Source organism: Macrotis lagotis, chromosome 1 (assembly GCF_037893015.1).
Source record: "Macrotis lagotis isolate mMagLag1 chromosome 1, bilby.v1.9.chrom.fasta, whole genome shotgun sequence".
Classification (NCBI taxonomy): domain Eukaryota; kingdom Metazoa; phylum Chordata; class Mammalia; order Peramelemorphia; family Peramelidae; genus Macrotis; species Macrotis lagotis.
The window spans coordinates 918,925,474-918,942,625 of NC_133658.1; the positions used below are offsets into that span (position 1 = coordinate 918,925,474).

At 37.7% G+C, this 17,152-nt stretch overlaps 1 long non-coding RNA gene across 1 annotated transcript; it reads left to right on the forward strand.

The window, feature by feature from the left end:
* Positions 1-1,515: 1,515 nt before the first annotated feature.
* Positions 1,516-15,860, forward strand: LOC141509997 (uncharacterized). The gene is made up of 3 exons (XR_012474753.1): positions 1,516-1,585; positions 6,840-6,973; positions 15,372-15,860. It is a non-coding gene; the product is annotated as an uncharacterized LOC141509997 (long non-coding RNA).
* Positions 15,861-17,152: the final 1,292 nt, after the last annotated feature.

Sequence of the window (17,152 nt, forward strand, 5' to 3'; positions counted from 1 at the left end):
AATGCTGAACATTACCATTGCATATAAATGGAAAAATAAATGCATTTAAAAAATGAAAAAGTAAAAAGAATAATTGAAATCTTGAAAATTTCAGAAGACTTGGATGAATTGATGCTAAAAGAAGTAAGACGAATCCAGAAAATAGAGAGACAAGACAAAACATACAGAGACAAGAGTTCTTAACCAGTTTTGTTTTTATTTCTTCTCTGCCCTGGATTCTTTGAGCTCTCCTGCTTCAGCTTGACCCCTTACAGTCTGGCTTCCGGCCTCACCATTGCATCACCCCAGCTCTCTCCAAAGGGACCAGTGACCTTCCCTGCCATGTTCTTATTCCTCATTCTTGATTGTGGTCATCACAGCATATGACTTTGTCTAGCACTGTCTTCTCTAGGTTTTCTGGACCCCACCCTCCTTGGGTCTCCTCTTCTCTCTCTGACCATCCCTCTGTCTCTTCTCCCCAATTTTGAAATCCATCTTGTACTGGGTCCTTTCTCTTTTCCCTCTTTGCCACTTTGATTGGTGACCTCATCAACTCCTCTTCATCCAGTTATCATCTCTGTGCTGATGGTTCTCAGGCTTCCTGTGGGCCCCAGCTAAAATCCAACCTCTGGGATGACTGCAGAAAAATCTGAGGACACTCTAGGAGCAGAAAATGGAGAAAAATTTCCAAAATAATATTATCCTGATCATCAGGTGTGAGAGCCTTAGCTGCTCTGATCAATAAAGAGATCTACCACAAATCCAAAAGTCTCATGGGGAAATATACTTCCTTCTCCAAAGAGAGAACTAGTGGACTCTGAAGGCAGACTGAAGCAGACATTTTCTAGATCTTTCCTCTGACTTACTTTCCATTTGGGGAAAGGGGAGAAAAGATGAGAAATGCTGGGCATGATGTTGTTTGGGTAAGGCCTATCCTTTATTTCCCTCTCAATGGGAGGAGAAGGGTGTGGACAGGAGAGAGTATGGAAGAGAAAACAAAGAATTGAATTTCCAAAGTCTGAAAATCAAAAGAAAATAAAATCTCATATCCTGTAAGAAGCTTTCTGGGACTCAGGTTAAAGATTGTGACTTCTCCCTGAGATCATTTCCAGTTTTGTTCTTTAGATCCTGCTCATGCACTTGAGTTTGGCGTCTCCCCCACTGGATAGTCACTGGGCAGGGATGGTCTTTATTTCTTTCTTTACAGCCCCAGAACTAAGCTCAGTGACTGGGACCCAGGAGTCATCCATAAATATTGGTTGATTGGTTGATTTAGAGAGAAACAGAGAATTTTAGTAGAGAGAAGAGGCTTCTACCCCTGCTTCATTTAACAAAAGTAGAAGTTAAGGCCCAGAGAAGGGCAGGAGCTGGCCAGTGCCTCCTGGCAAGAAACCCAGCCCACCCCCCAAGAATACAAGAGAAACCACAAAGAGGAAGGTAGCAACCTCTCTCCTTTGATGGAAAGGGATTGTGTAACTTGGAATACAACCAGCCTGGCCCCCACCCTGTGCTGATGATTCTCTATTAAGCTGTTCATGTGCCCATTATGTCCTCACCAGCCTGGAGGGCACAATGGCCCCCATAGTCTCTGCCCAACTCTGCCTTGGTAAGTCCTAGGAAGGGGGAGCTTCAAGAGGGAGACTCAAGACTAGCAGGACCCCGAGAGTCACTTCAAGGACCCCTCCTCATTTTCAGATCAGGAGATGGAGGCTCCATGAGAAAAGGTACAAGAAAGAGAGTGGCCCAGGGCTCAGGGTGTCTGGCTGCCCCCCCTGTAGCCAGTCATAGCCTGGGGCTTTGGGGTCTCATTCCTTTGTCCCTCAAGTTTAATGACAAGGATATGGGTTCTGAGACAGGAAGCTGAGTCTTATCCAGATCCTCTCCTACAGGACTGGGTCTGTGATGGGGCATCTGGGCACAAGAAGGGGAGTCCTTTCCCCAAATGCCTGCTGCTCGTCCTGCTTGGTCAGCATGGGAGCTGCCTCCAGGGCAGCCAGGGGGAAAGGAAGACGGGACTGAGGGAAGAATCTAGGAGGGGCAATCTAGGAGGGAAGAATCCTGGGGAAGCAGGGCTGAGGGTCCCTCTGGGCTCTGCTTCTCTTGCAGGTCCATTGTCCAAACCTTCCATCAGGGCTGAGGCAGACCTGGGATTGCCTGGGGGAAGCCAGTGACCCTCTGGTGTAAGGGGTACTAGGGGACTGATCTGTACTGTCTGAGGAAGGAAGGAAGCTACCTGAACATGGAGATGTCTGTACATGTGAGGGAGGCCCAGGTTCTCATACCGTTTTTTTAATTTATAAATTTTTTCATTCATATAGGCATGTATATTTTTAAGTAACAAAATTTCCTCCCACCGTGCCTTCCCACCCCCCTCCCCTCAGCAGTGGGCAGGTAAATTAGCTTTGTACATGAATATTTTGATAAACATGTTATTAGTAATTTTTGGTATGAGGAATTAGGATTAAGGGAACAAAGTACATAAAAGACAATTTTTAAAAAGTGTTCATCAGTTTCTGAAATTTTTTGTATTTTGTGTCATTTTGTTTTTCTTCCTCTGGATAGGGAATAATATAGTCCATAGACAGTTTAATACAGTGTTTCTATCTCAATGGATTGCTGAGAGGAGCAGTTTCCATCAGAGCTGTTCATCTTATAATGTTGTTGAGGTGCACATTATTCTCTTGGTCTGCTCCCTTCGCTCAGCTTCATATCCCGGAAGACATTTCATGCTTCTCTAGAATTCTGACCATTTATGTTTACTTATAGAAGAATAATATTCCACAGTATTCATGTACCAAAACTGGTCTACCCATTCCTGAACTGATGGGCATCCCCTCAATTTCCCATTCTTTGCCACTCCAAAATTTGCTGCTATGAATATTCTGTAAACAGTAAGACTATTACCTTTTATATAATTTCTTCTGGATATAGACCTAGAATTGATATAGCAGGGTCAAAGTGTTTGAAGAGTTTTATTGTTCTTTGGGCAGAGTTCCATTTTGCTCTCCAAGAATGTTAGGTCCATTCACAACTCCACCAGCAATGCATCAGTGTCCCAATCCTTCCACAACCTCTCCAGCATTCATCATTTTCCCTTTTTCTTGGCCAATCTGACAAGTATGAGATGATGCTTCATTGTTTGAATTTGCAGTTATCTAATCAATAATGATTTGGAGTATTTTATAAAATTATATATATAGCTTTCATTCATTCATTTGAAAACTATTTGTTCATATCTTTTGACCCTTTATCAATTGAGGAATGACTTATGATGTTATAAATTTGATGCAATTCTACATCTAGTATCAGAACTCCTAGTTGTGAAGATTGTTTCCCAGGTTTCTACTTTCCTTCTAATTTTGGCACCATTGATTTTATTAGTGCAAAAACCTTTTTAATTTAATATACTCAAACTTATTCATTTTGCATCTTATAATGTGCTCTAATTCTTCTTTGGTCATAAATTTATCCCCTTTCAATAGAACTGATGATAGAGTATTTCTTGGTCTATTAATTTATCTCTGATATCTCTATCTAAATCTTGTACCCATTTTGGCCTTATTTTGGTAAAAGTTGTGAGATGTGGATCTATGCCTAGTTTTTGCTGTACTATTTCCTAGTTTTCCCAACAATTTTAATCAAATTGTCAGCTCTTATTCTAGAAGCTGATGTCTTTGGGTTTGTCCAACAGTAGACTGTTGTAGTCACTTACTGCAGTTTCTTTTGAACCTATCCTAATCCACTGATCCATTGCTCTGTTTCTTAACCAGTTCCAGGCAGTTTTCATGTCTCCTGCTTTATACTATAATTTTAGGTCTGGTAGAGTGAGGTCACTTTCACTACATTTTTTTTTCATCAGTTCCTTTACCACTCTTGCCCTTTTGTTGCTCCAGATGAATTTTGTAACTATTTTTTTTTCGAGCTCAGTATAGTAGATATTTTGGTAGCTTGATTACTGTGGCACAGAATAAGTAATTTAATTTGGGTAGAATTCTCATTTTATTATATTAAGTCAATCTACCCATGAACATTTGACAATTTCCCAATTATTTATATCTGACTTGATTTGGGTGAGAAGTGTTCCTACAGTTTGTGGGTTTCTCTTGGGAGGTAGATTCCTGAATATTTAATACTGTCGATAGTTATTTTAGATGGAAATTTTCTTTTTATCTCTTGCTCTTGGGCTTTTTTCTCCATATATAGCAATACTGATGCTTTATGTGAGTTTATTTTATATGTTATTTTGCTGAATTTGTTAATTCTTTCAAGGAGGTTTTTAGATGATTTTCTCTAGTTCTCTAATATACCATCATGTCATCTGTCAAGAATGAAAGCATTCCTTCCTCATTGCCAGTTCTGATTCCTTCATTTTCTTTTTCTTCTCTTATTGCTACAGCTAGCATTTCTAATACTATATTGAATTGTAATGGTGATAATGGGAATCCTTGTTTCATTCCCGACATTGGAAATGCTTTGAGTTTATTCCCATTACATATACTGTTTATTGATGGTGTTAGGTAGATACTACTTATTATTTTAAGGAAACTCCATTTATTCCTAAACTTTCTAGAATTTTTTAGTAGGAATGGGTATTGTATTTTTTCAAAGATTTTTTCAGCATTTATTGAGATAATTATATGATTTCTATTGGGTTTTGCTATTACTATGTTTAATTATATTAGGTCTTTTCCTAATGTTGGACCATCCTTGTCTAATTGATATAATTCCTACCTGATTATGGTGTATTTTACTAGTTATAACTTGCTGTAGTCTCATTGTTAAATTTTATTCATGATCTCTACATGAATATTTATTCAGGTGATTGTTCTATAATTTTCTTTGTCTATTTTTTGTTCTTCCTGGTTTAGGTATCATCACCATGTTGCTGTCAAAAAAGGAGTTTGGCAGAACTCCTTACTCTCTTATTTTTTAAAATAGTGTATGTAGAACAGGAGTTTATTATTCCTTAAATGTTTGGTAGAATTCACTTATAAATTCATCTGAACTTGGAGACGTTTTCTTAATGAGTTTATTGATAGTTTCTTCCATTTCTTTTTTTTGAAATGGGATTATTAAATTTATTTCCTCTTCTATTAATCTGGGCAGTTTGTATTTTTTTAAAATATACATCCATTTCCCTCAAGTTTACCAATTTATTTGCAAAGTAGCTCCTAATTGTATCTTTACTTTCCTCCTGATTGGTGGTTAGTTCACCCTTTTCAATTTTTGAAACTGGTAATTTGGTTGTCTTTTTTTTTAAATCAAATTAACCAAAAGTTTTTCTCTTTTATTGACTTTTTTCATGAGTCCTACTCTTGGTTTTATTTTTGAGATTAATGGTTTTCTTGCTTTCAATGTTCAAACTCTCCTTTGATTTTCAGAATTTTTAATTTGATATTTAATTTGGGATCTTTAATTTCTTTTTTTTTTCTAGCTTTTTCAGGTGCTTACCCAATTCATTGATCTCTTTTTCTTTTTTATCCATATAGACATCTAGAGATATAAAGTTTCTCCTCAAAACTGTCTTGGTTGTGTCCCAAAAATTTTGGTGTGTTGTCCCTTTATAACATTTTCTTGGATATATTTATTCATTATTCCTATTATTTGTTATTTGATCCACCCATTATTTAAGATAAAGTTATATAATTTCCAATTGGTGCTTGGCTTATCTTTCCACGACCTTTTATTACCTGTACTTTTTATTGCATCTTGGTCTGAGAAGTGTGTATTTATTTTTTCTGCCTTTCTGCAATTGATTAAAAGGTATGTGAGGAAAATTTGGGTGTTCCAAATGAATGTTTGGAGTTGGCTTGGTGGTGTAGTGGATAGAGCACTGGCCCTGTAGTCTGGAGGAACTGAGTTCAATTTTCGCCTCAGACCCTTAATAATTACCTAGCTGTGTGATCTTGGACAAGCCAATTAACCCCATTTCCTTGCAAAAACCTAAAAAGAAGAGAATGTGAAGTGAGGATTCATAGTTTACAAAGACTAAGGTCTGCTTATATTGTTGCCTCCCACCTGTTTTTAATTTACCCTAGTCTTGCTATTCTTGCTCATTAGTATAATGAGCAGGGTGGGGGAAATGTATAAGAACCTATGTATCACTTAGATTTGTAACCCAGCCCATGATTGGCATGAAGGGGCATTAACAAAGCCTTTCAAACTGCTTAAAAGAGTTTGTATGACTATAGTTCTATTAGAAACCAGGAGGGGATAGGAATTCAGGGAAGCCTGGAGGGATTTTCATAAACTCATGCTGAGTGAGGTAAGCAGAACCAGAAGAACTGTATACTCTAACAACAACATGGGGGTGATGTTCACCCTTGATGGATTCACTCAGCAACAATCAGGGACAATTTTGGGCTGTCTGCAATGGAGAATACTAGCTGTATCCAGATAAAGAACCATGGAGTTTGAACAAAGTTCAAGGACTATTCCCTTTAATTTAGGGGAAAAAAAACAGATTATCTTATTGTCTGATCTTGTTATCTCTTATACTTTTTGTTTCTTCCTTAAGGATATGATTTCTCTCTCATCATACTCAATCTGGATCAATGTAAAACATGGAAATAAAGTAAAGAATGACAGATTGCTTTCTATGGGGGTGGGGGGGAATGAAGTAAGATGGGGAAAAATTGTAAAACTCAAATAAAATCTTTAATAAAAGAAAAAAAAAAGAGTTTGTATATTGAGATTTCCCTGCCCCTCTCTCCCACTATGAGAGAGGTGTGCCATTTTGTTAAGATAACTTAATAAAAACCATTTTAGTTGCTCTGGACTAAGTATTCAGGAGTCATTTATAACAATTTGGGGGCTTGTTTCAAGATATTAGTGTAAATCTTTTTTCCTGTATTTTCCAGGAAGAACACAAGAAAATAATCCATGCAAATGACTTGATTTCCAGCCTACTTTCTTGGTGTTCTTTACTGGGGGAAATGTCTCAGAGATTCCTGGGAAGATTGGCCCTGGTTTGGCAAGAGTGAATAACATTTCTGTGAGTAGAACCAAGGTAAAGGGTGATTTCCAGGGTGGCATTGATGCGAGAACCACTTCGGACTTGCTGAAAAATTCTCCAGGTGGGAGAGCTGTCCTGAAGGAGAGGCCAGAGGATGATAGGGTGCCCTAAAGGAGGGGGATTTGGGTTCCCTCTCCAGGAATTTCCACTTGGCTGGTAGATGGAAGCCAAGAAAACAGGAAGGAAGCCAGTTGGATCTAATGCTATGTGAGTGAGTTCCAATGTTCCCACAGGAGTGTATGTGTTTGTTCTAATGTCCTGTCTTGTGTAAGTGTTTGTGTTAGGCATTTCTGGGTCTGGGGACTCAGCTTAAGTTTTAAACTGGGGGATCTAGGAGTTGAGCCAACGAGTTTCAGAAGGTGTGGGAGAAGGAAGTAGGTTTGCAGTGGCCCCTCCTTCACTGAGCTGGTGGTAGCTGTGCTGGTGGGTAGTTAAAGAGAAAAGGGTAGGGGGATTCTTAAGGAGAAAAAGCTGTGGTTTGGGAAGAGTTTAGAAGAGAGGAAGAACTTTTAAGAGAAAGAGTGAAAAGTTATAGGAGGGAAGATTTCCTATCCTTATGAGTGTCTGGGAAAGATCCCACACTTTCTCCATAGATTGAGGGAAGGGGATGGTGGGTTGGACATGTGGTAGTCTGGATTCCATCCACCATCTCATTAAGACTTGAATTGTAAACTAAGTTCAAGTGAGAGCTCCAGATTCCCATGGGGGGGGGGGGGGGGTGAGATTTAAAATGCCTATGCCTTAAAGGGAAAGAGACTTAAGAGTTTCAATGGGAAAAAAGACCCTGCCACAGAGATTTGATGTTGATTGGGGAAGGAAGAAAATATATAAATCAGGGTTAGGAGTCACACTTATTGAAAGGAAATCATGTTTAATAAATTTCTCTGCACTGGCTATGTGGCCTAAGAGTGATGACTCTCATTGTTTTTAAAGTTTCTGAAAAGGAGATTTCAGAATCACTCTAAGGTTTTTTTTTTTAGGGTTTTGCAAGGCAAATGGGGTTAAGTGGTTTGCCCAAGGCCACAAGGCTAGGTAATTATTAAGTGTCTGAGACTGGATTTGAACTCAGGTACTCCTAACTCCAGGGCTGGTGCTTATCCACTGCACCACCTAGCAGCCCCTGCTCTAAGGGTTTTAAAAGAAGGATATTAGCATTGTTATATTCTGACAAATTTTGTACAGAATGGGAGGAATTAAATAACCTATTTTTAAATTAGTTTGGAATTTTAAACTATTATAACATTTAACTATTTTATATAAAAAATTATTATTGTTATTATTATTTTAACTACTTATGTAATATTAACTATTTTAACACAATAACTATTGTAACTATTGCAGGGAGTTAAGTGGTTTGGGATTTTAAGTTTTATTGTAACACCTTTGGGTTAAAGAAAAGTAGTATTGGGTCAACTAAGAAGAGAAAGATTCATTTTACAAGGGATATTTACTGATTTATTTTGGGGGAAAAAGCTCTAATTCATTTTAATGTTAAGCTTGACAATAACAATTGTAGTTTTAATTTGGATGGAGCTTTTGGAATGTGAGTACTAGTTTCTCTGTATAAGGTATTCTAGCTTTTATCAAACTTAATTGTTGGGAAGTTTAATTGTAATTGCAATGGGTTTTAAATGTATTATATGTATGAAATTGGGTTCTTGGAATCTGGGTAAAGAGGTCTGGAAGACACATGTGTAAAGATAGTGAGATATTCACTTGGCTCTTGTTATATGGAGAATAAAATGTTTAAATAAGAATCTTATGTTTAATGTATATTAACAATGTATGTTTAATTACAAAAGAAGTCAAGAATATGGACTTCTCTCTGGGTAATTGCAGACAGCTGATAGGGGAGCTCTGAACAAATGACAGTTGTGTGGTCCCACTGTAAGGTAACTTATTGATGAATAAGATGTATTTATCAGGTGATTTTTTTTATAACTGCAAATCTTTTGTGAAAATAAGTTATTTAAATACTGTATTGTTAAAGCCTGGGATTAATGTGATTGCTTTGAAGAACCCTAACCCTAACCCTTCTGGCATAGATCAGTGGGTCCATCAATAATGAAAGGATTGCTAGTAATTTCTATGTTACTCTTATTGCTGTTCTATTATATTGAAATTAATAACCCATGTTGGAAATTTAAAGCCATCTAAGATGTTCTAATGGTTTTATAGAAGTATGCAAGGTAATTTTTATTTTAAGGGGGTAGCCAGGTGGTGTAGTGGATAGAACACTGGCCTGGAGACAGGAGGACCTGTGTTCAGATCTAGCCCCAGACATTTAATAAGCCTAGCTGTGTGACCTTGGCCAAGTCAACCCCAGTTGTCTGCCAAAATAAAAATAACAATTTGTATGTTGAGGATGGCTAGTAGCTAAATAGGTTTTTGTATAGAAGTTTTCTAGCTATATAGTATATAATTGAATTGGCAATATTTGGATATGTGTGTGTGTGTGTGTGTGTGTGTGTGTGTGTGTGTGTATTCCAAAGCTGTGATTGTTTGCTTTGAAGTAAAAACACTTATGTAATATGAGAAAGATAAATACAAGATAATTGGAGATATTTCTGTGTAATCTCCTGGACAAAGGAGGTGTTTATTTGTTGTAAAATACAATAGGCTAGAAGGAAGGTTCTCTAATCTAGGGGAATTTGATACACCATCTATATTTAGAGATAGAGAAGATATAATTTCAGTCAAAGGGGTGTTTCTAGTAAGAGGTAGGAGATGAGACTTGTAGGGCCAGTTACCATTAGAATACTTGGCTTTAGCACAGACCCAAGAAAGACACTCACAGCTTTAGGTAGGGGTTTAATTATTGGGGCTCCATTATGATTGTAATTGGAATTTAGTGAATTGTATTCACTGGAAGTTCTTATTAAGTAAAACAACTATTTTAGATTATAGGACTTTAAAATCAATTTTCTCTTTGTTATGTCAGCTACCAGGATTATCAACAAAAGGAAATGCTCCTGGGTCAATGTCATGTTCTTGGAGCCAAGGAAGCCCATGTATTAAAGATGTCAGGTGACAGGGATGTGCAGCCAAAGGGGCAGCTTCTTAGTAAGGCCTGAGGATGGACCCTTTTGATTTGATTACCCCAAAATGACAATTGGATAATGTCTCACCTGGAAGAATAAATCTGGCATAAGATATTTGACTACCCAAAGGACCTCTGCCTGAACCTTGAAATTCTATATTTATGTCTATAAAGGAAGTTTCCTTTAATATCCTGGACCTTTATAGTTACTATGCAAACTAACAAAACAGAAGTTTTAGGTGAATTGGACCAAATAACCGGATGTAGGTTAGGTGTGTGGCTCTGGAACCTGCTATCAGCTACATGTTAAGATAGGAATGAACTTTCCTTAATTTTTTATTAAGGGATATTCATTTAAGAAAAAGAATGGAAAATTCTTAGGATAATTACAGTTTCAAGGTCTAGTTTAAGAAAAGAATGTAAGTCAGATAAGTATACCAGGAAAAGGAAAATATATGGTATATTTGGGAATATTTTGGAAAAAGAAATCATTTTGGTTAAGGGTATTTTGAGTCATTATTGTAATGAGATCAACAGTTAAGATTGTTTTATTTTTAAGCCATATATTGGGTAGTCTTTGAACTAAGATGATTGTTGAATGTATATGTCACAAGCCTAAGTCAATGTGATAATTCCCATTGGGAGTTTGCTCACGTAGTAAATCACTAATGAATGTTTAATGCATTAAAGTGAAGTATGTGTGTCAATATGGCAATAAGGCAAAATGTAAATTGTAATAACTCCAGAATCTCATTGTGTTGTGATGAAAACATAAGTTTTGGTCTGAGTAAAATGTTAAGCTGTTTCTTTACCAGAAGACAAGTACTCCACTAGTCACAGGATTTTTTTGAATAGATTCAGAAGATGAAGGACACTGGATGTCTCCAGGGGGAAAAGAGAAGGAGAGCACTGGACTAGTTCATCTCCACCATCTCTAGCCTATGTGTACACTGTTTATTTGTAACTTTCCTTTGATTCTGTAAGTGTGACACCCATACTTATGTCCCTCTCCTTATGGAAAGGAGGAGGAGAGGCAGGGTGAAGATGTTCTCTACTGAGAAAAAAAGGAGGAAGATTATTAGGTGGCATGATGATATCCTACATGAGTCCCTTTATACTATCTTTGGAAAGTCCTTTCTCTGATTTAGAGAATGGGAGGAGAATCTAGCTGACAAAAGTCATTGTCTAGTCTGTTGGTGTAGCTAACAGTTGGACTTTCAGTGGTCCACAGTGGTTTGAGAATTGGTCTTAGGTGCCAGTCCCTCTGGGTCCTGCCTAAATTCTCAGTTACTGATCAGAGGTGAACAGGATCCTGATTGAAAGGAGAGAAATACCAGTGGCATATGACTGAGTCAGTTCAGGATGACTGTTTATACCAGTCTGGCCAGGATAATTTCCTGGGGAGTATAAATGTCTGGAGATGTCTAGAAGCAGAATACACATATTCTGAACTTTACAACTTAAAGAGATAGGTGATTGAGACTCTTGTGAGATGTAATGATGGTACCTGGATCCCTTGAAAAGATTTGCAAACTTGGGGACTTGTTAGGGTAAACTGATTCTGAGGTAGTATGGACTTGCAAAGAAAGGGCTGAAATGGACATTTGAAAGAAAAATAATTTAAGGAACATCACTAAATATATTAACAATTCTTGGAGTTGGTCCAATGGTACAAAATCAGGGATTTAGTTTGATCAACTTTGGAGCCAGGAAGACTTATCTAAAGACATTGGCTTAAAAATTGCCAGTGGAAGGAGTTACAGTAACATTGGAAATGTACCTAGGATCATGATAATTTTATGGTTTATTTAGGAGGACCCCTTGGAAGTAAGGATGAACAGTATTATGCATTTCTTGGAAACTAAGAAACTATATTCCTGGAAGACCACCAGCACTAAAGGGACATTATTGGATTTGTGGGACTACTGTCTACATGCATTTGTCCAAAGGGTTGGTCAGAGAGTTGTTATCTAGACTAAGGGCCTACTACCTAAGCACAGGATGGGAGTTGGGACTATGAAACCCTAATTTATATCCTGATTAGATTCTAACCCAGAGTGGAAAAATTACCAATTAAACAGCTAGGGCCTCGACTTGCTAGCTGGCTATGCCATGCAAACAAATTTATTGATTAAAGAAGGAGGAGTTAGTAAATTGATTCTATCAAGATAGATGTCAATATACAAGTAGTATAAGACATCAGAAATTTGACATGTGCTCCTACACAAACCTGGAAAATAGGACAGGTCCATGTCTCTGATAATGAGGAAGCAAAAATCTTGATAGAAGAAAAAGTCAGTAGTTACTATAAGCAGGATTGTGATTCAAGCAAGAAATCACTAAAAGGTGTGGAACCCCAAATTATTATTATAAAAGAAAAAGTGGAAATTGTGAGGAAAATGTGGATGTTTGAGTTCCACCAGAATGTGAAGGGAGGATGCATAGTTTACATTACAAAGACTAAGGTCTGCCTATGTTGTTGCCTATGGGCAGGTACTGAGTTAAGATAAAAGATTTAGCTTCCATTTGATCAAAAACTTCCCAAATTGTTTAAGTTAACTTAGTCTTGACCTCCTTTGTGCTTGTGCAAGGAGATTTAGCTGTTCTTGCTCACTAGCATAATGAACAGTGCCAGGGAAATGTATAGGAACCAATGTATCAATTAGATTTGTTACCCCAGCCTATGATTGACATGAAGGAGCACAAAGTCTTTCAAACTGCATAAAAGAGCTTGTATTTTGGGATTTCCCCACCCCTATCCCACCATGTTAAGATGTCAATAAAAACCATTTTAATCATTCTGGACTAAATAAGCTTGTACCATTTAAACATGTATTTGTGCCCTAGGGCATGGCCATTGATTCCTAGATTGTCTCTTCTGAACCTATTTGCCAGTTCACTTGTTTCCCTAAAAGGTATTTTACATATTCTTCAATTTTTTCAGTCTTGTAGATTCATTGCTTACTATTCTTCAATTTGAATTTTTATAGTTTTATTTTCTTCATTTGGCATTTGTATTTTCTTTTATTGTTGGTTATTTTCATTTTCAAAAGAGTTGATTTCTTTGGTCAATTTTTCTTAATTTTCCTGAATGACTTTCATTTCTTTTTCTCCATTTTTATTCTTCTTTTCTTTGATTTTTAAACTCTTTTATTAAGTTCTTTGATGAGTTTTAGTATTTGAGTTTTTTGAGACTTCCCCTCTGCTTAATTTTTCACTCATTTCTTCTTCTGACAATTCATTGCTATCATCTTTGCCTGTAAAGTAGTTTTCGATTTTAGGCACTCTTTTGACTTTTTTCCTCATCTTTGTTGTTTTAGCTCTGCTCCTGGGTTATGGGGAGTATAGACCCAAGCTATTTTTTTTTTTTTTGCTGGGGCTGGGGTCTGATGCCTGTCTTCTTATTGGCCAAGATGTTGCCTATGCAGTCCATGTCTTGCCTTTTCTGTGTCTTGTTTCCTCCCTTATATCCAGGTTATGATTTAGCAATGCTTTGTTCCCAACTTGTTTCCTACCTTATATCCAGATTATGATTTAGCAATGCTTTGTTCCAATTCAGTCCTGTCTTTTATCCCAGATTTCCCAAAGTTCACACTTTGTTTGGGGTTAGGATCCTCCCTCCTGGCTTGCTTTCCAGTTTCCAGGACCTCTGATTTTTTTAAAGCCATTGGAACTTGGATTGCACTTGGCTAGAAGCCTCCTGCTGCCTTTTCCTGCTTTCCTGTCTCCTGAACTTTACTTCCCATTTTCCCCTAGAGAGGTCAACCTTCACTGAACATCCTCCAGGATGACTACCATTGAAAACTTCTTTGAATCTTATCTTTTTCCTGATGGGATCTGTAGTTTGACTGTCAGAATAGTAGCTTCATTTATCTTTGGTAGGGAAAAAGCTCTGGGAACATGCGAGCTTCATGCTGTCTCCTTGGCTCCACCTGGGAAGGCCTGGGAGTCTGAAGTTAGAATCTGCACTGCCCTCCCCTCCCTGTGTTCAGGCTGGAGCTGGCAAGAGGAAAAACAGCATCTGGTTCATGCTTCTCTCCTTCTCCTGGCTTCAAGGGAATCAGGGGCTGTCAGGGATTTGGGGATACAGGGCCCATAGTCATTCCTGCCTGGGGTCAAAGTCTGAGACTGGGGCTGAGGGTTGGAGGGGGAGGAGTTCTATTGTGAGGGGCAATAGTGCTAAATTATTCTAAATCAGAAACATAGTGCTAAATTAGTCTAAGCCATAGGCCTCAGTTTCTATTTCTCAAGAATCAGGTGAGAGTGAGAACCCGGATCTCCGGCTAGAAAAATGATGTCACCCTAACCATTTAAGATGTAAACAAAGACTAACATTCCTGGGAACTCTTAGGTATACTTCCCTTCTCTTCAGACTATCAAGTTTGACCAATTGTTGTAAGGGGCAGCAGAAAAGAGGAGGGGGAATGGGTTGTGGTTTCTGTGTTTTTTTAACCCTGCTTCAATTTCTGTAATTCGGTTTTTCCTGCTCTCTCATAGAGAGTTAGGAACTGCCCTTCTTCTTGCAAGAAACGAAATAAATTTTAACTCTTTGCTGCCACTTTGAGAGGCCTCCTAGTAGTCATTTTGGGTTAGGGTCCCCTGTACACTATCATCTGTCACTATCAGCTCCAGGAGGCACTGGTCTCTAACCGTGATGATGGGTTCAAGTAGAGATATCTTTATCTCTTAACAGTATTTTGGTCCCGTGTTAGAGATGAGGAACTTGATCTTGGTCCAAGTTACAGATATCTCACTGTACTGATGACCTCCTTCCTTTTCCAGAAGGTCCATATCAACATCCAGAGACTCTTCACACCAGACTTTCCCTGACTTCCCCCAGGGGATCACCAATTCTGGATCAACCCTGAGGGACATTCTGGGCAATGAGCCTGCAAGAGAAGCTGAGCCCAAAGGGTCCCTGCTTCCCCTCACCCCTGTCTCCCCAGGCCTCACCAATAGCACTGTCCCAGAATTCTCTCTTTTACCCACTGCCCCATCTTCCTTTCCCTCTGGCTGCCCAGAGGACAACTCCCAATGCTGAACGGGCAGGAGGGAGCAGGGACATTTCCAGAAAGGGCTCAGCCAGTGTTGTCTGTGCTGGGGTATCTGGGGAACAAGAGGGTGAGGAGAGGCACTGAGAGATTACATATGGGAGGATTGGAAGAATAATGCATATTTTGTGGAGTTGTGTACTGATTCAACCATTCTGGAGAACAATATGGAACTTTACCCAAAAAACAATATAATACTATGCCTATATCCAGAAGACCATAAAAATGGGAAAATCTACCATGTTCCAAAATATTCATAACTTATTCCTTCATATCTTTTTCATAGCAGCAAAGAATTGGAAATTGAGGGGATGCCCATCAAATGGGGAATGGCTGAACAATTTATGGCATATGAGTGGTATGGAGTACTATAATTCTTTATGAAACCACCATGTTGTCAGACTCTTGGGAAGCATGGAATGAGCTACGGGATCTGATGCTGAGCAAAGGGAGCAGAACCAAGAGAAAATTCTACATATTAACATTGTGAGATGAACAACCTTGATGGATGCAGCTCCTCTCAGTAATTGAGAGAGCCAGGACAACGCTATAAGATTGGATATTGACAATGCCATCCAGATCCAGATCCAGAGGAAGAAAAATAAAACAAAGAAAAAAATCCTTCAGAATCAGATGAACATTACATTAACTTTTTAAAAATATTTCTTGTGTATATTTCCCTTAATCCTCATTCCACATACCAAAAATGATTAATCTGTAAAAAATGTTTTACACACAAATGTGTATGTACAATATCAATCTGACTTTTTGCCAATGAGAGGAGGGTGTTGGGAAGGGAGGGTGGAAGAAATATTGTAACTTAAAAATATACATATGCATATAGATGAATGTTGAAAATTTTTCATAACTTGTGGTTGAAAAATAAAATATCAATAAAAAAATCTAAAAAAAGTAAAAACAAAAGTGATTAAAATTTATCTCTCTATCTCTCCCTCTCTCTATCTTTCTATCTCTCTATCTCTATCTCTATCTCATCAGGAGAATTAATGAAAAAAATGCAAAGAAAGATGGCCAGGCTGTACCAGATCTAAAACTATAATAAATTGTAACAGTCCTAAAAACTGTCTAGTACTGGTTGAGAAACACTGAGGGGGATCATTGTAATAGATTAGGACCAAAGGAAACAGAAGTAAGTGATTAATCTACTGTTTGATAAACCAAAAGATTCTAGCTTCTGGGAAAAGAGCTCACTATTTGACAAAAACTGCTGTGAAAAATGGAAAGTAGTATGGCAAAACCTAAACATAGAACAGCATTTTATACTCTAACTAAAATAAGATCAAAATGGTAACAGGATTTCGATGTAAAGGGTAATACCATAAGTAAATTAGGAAAACAAGGAATCTGTCGGGTCTAGGGAACTGGAAGAGGTTATGTCTAAGCAAGAGATAAAAATCATTATATGTTACAAAGTTAACAACTTATACTACACTAAATTAAAAGATACACAAATACCAATGCAGCCAAATTGAGTTGAGAAAAAAAGTTTTATAGCTAATATTTCTGTTAAAGCTTCATTTCTCAAATATATAGGAAAAGGAATCATTGATGGGAATAAAAATCTTTTCCTGATTGATAAATCATTAAAAGAATCTAGACAGTTTTCAGGTAAAGAAATTAAAGCAATCTATAGTCAAATAGAAAATTCTCTAATTGTTATCGATAGGAAAAATGCACATTAAGATACCACCTGAGATACCACCTCACAACTATCATATTGGCCAATATAACAAAGAAAAAAAGAAGAATGATCAATGTGGGAAGACTGGGACACTAATGTATTGATAATAGAGTTGTGAATCCCAAGTTCCATCAGCTACATTGTCTAAAGCTTGTCTTCTACTGTGGCTACCCTTAAAAATATTACTTCTTCAATTTTATTTTTGCCATACTGTGAGCAGCTTGAAATGTAATTGCTTCATGGAAGTCTTCACTGAAAAATATGAAGGAAGAGCCCTTGAGTATACACTGTATAAGAAGTGGATAATTTGGAACTTATTGAAGGAGAATTTCTGAGTGATCATGGTAGAAGGAGTCTGGAAATAG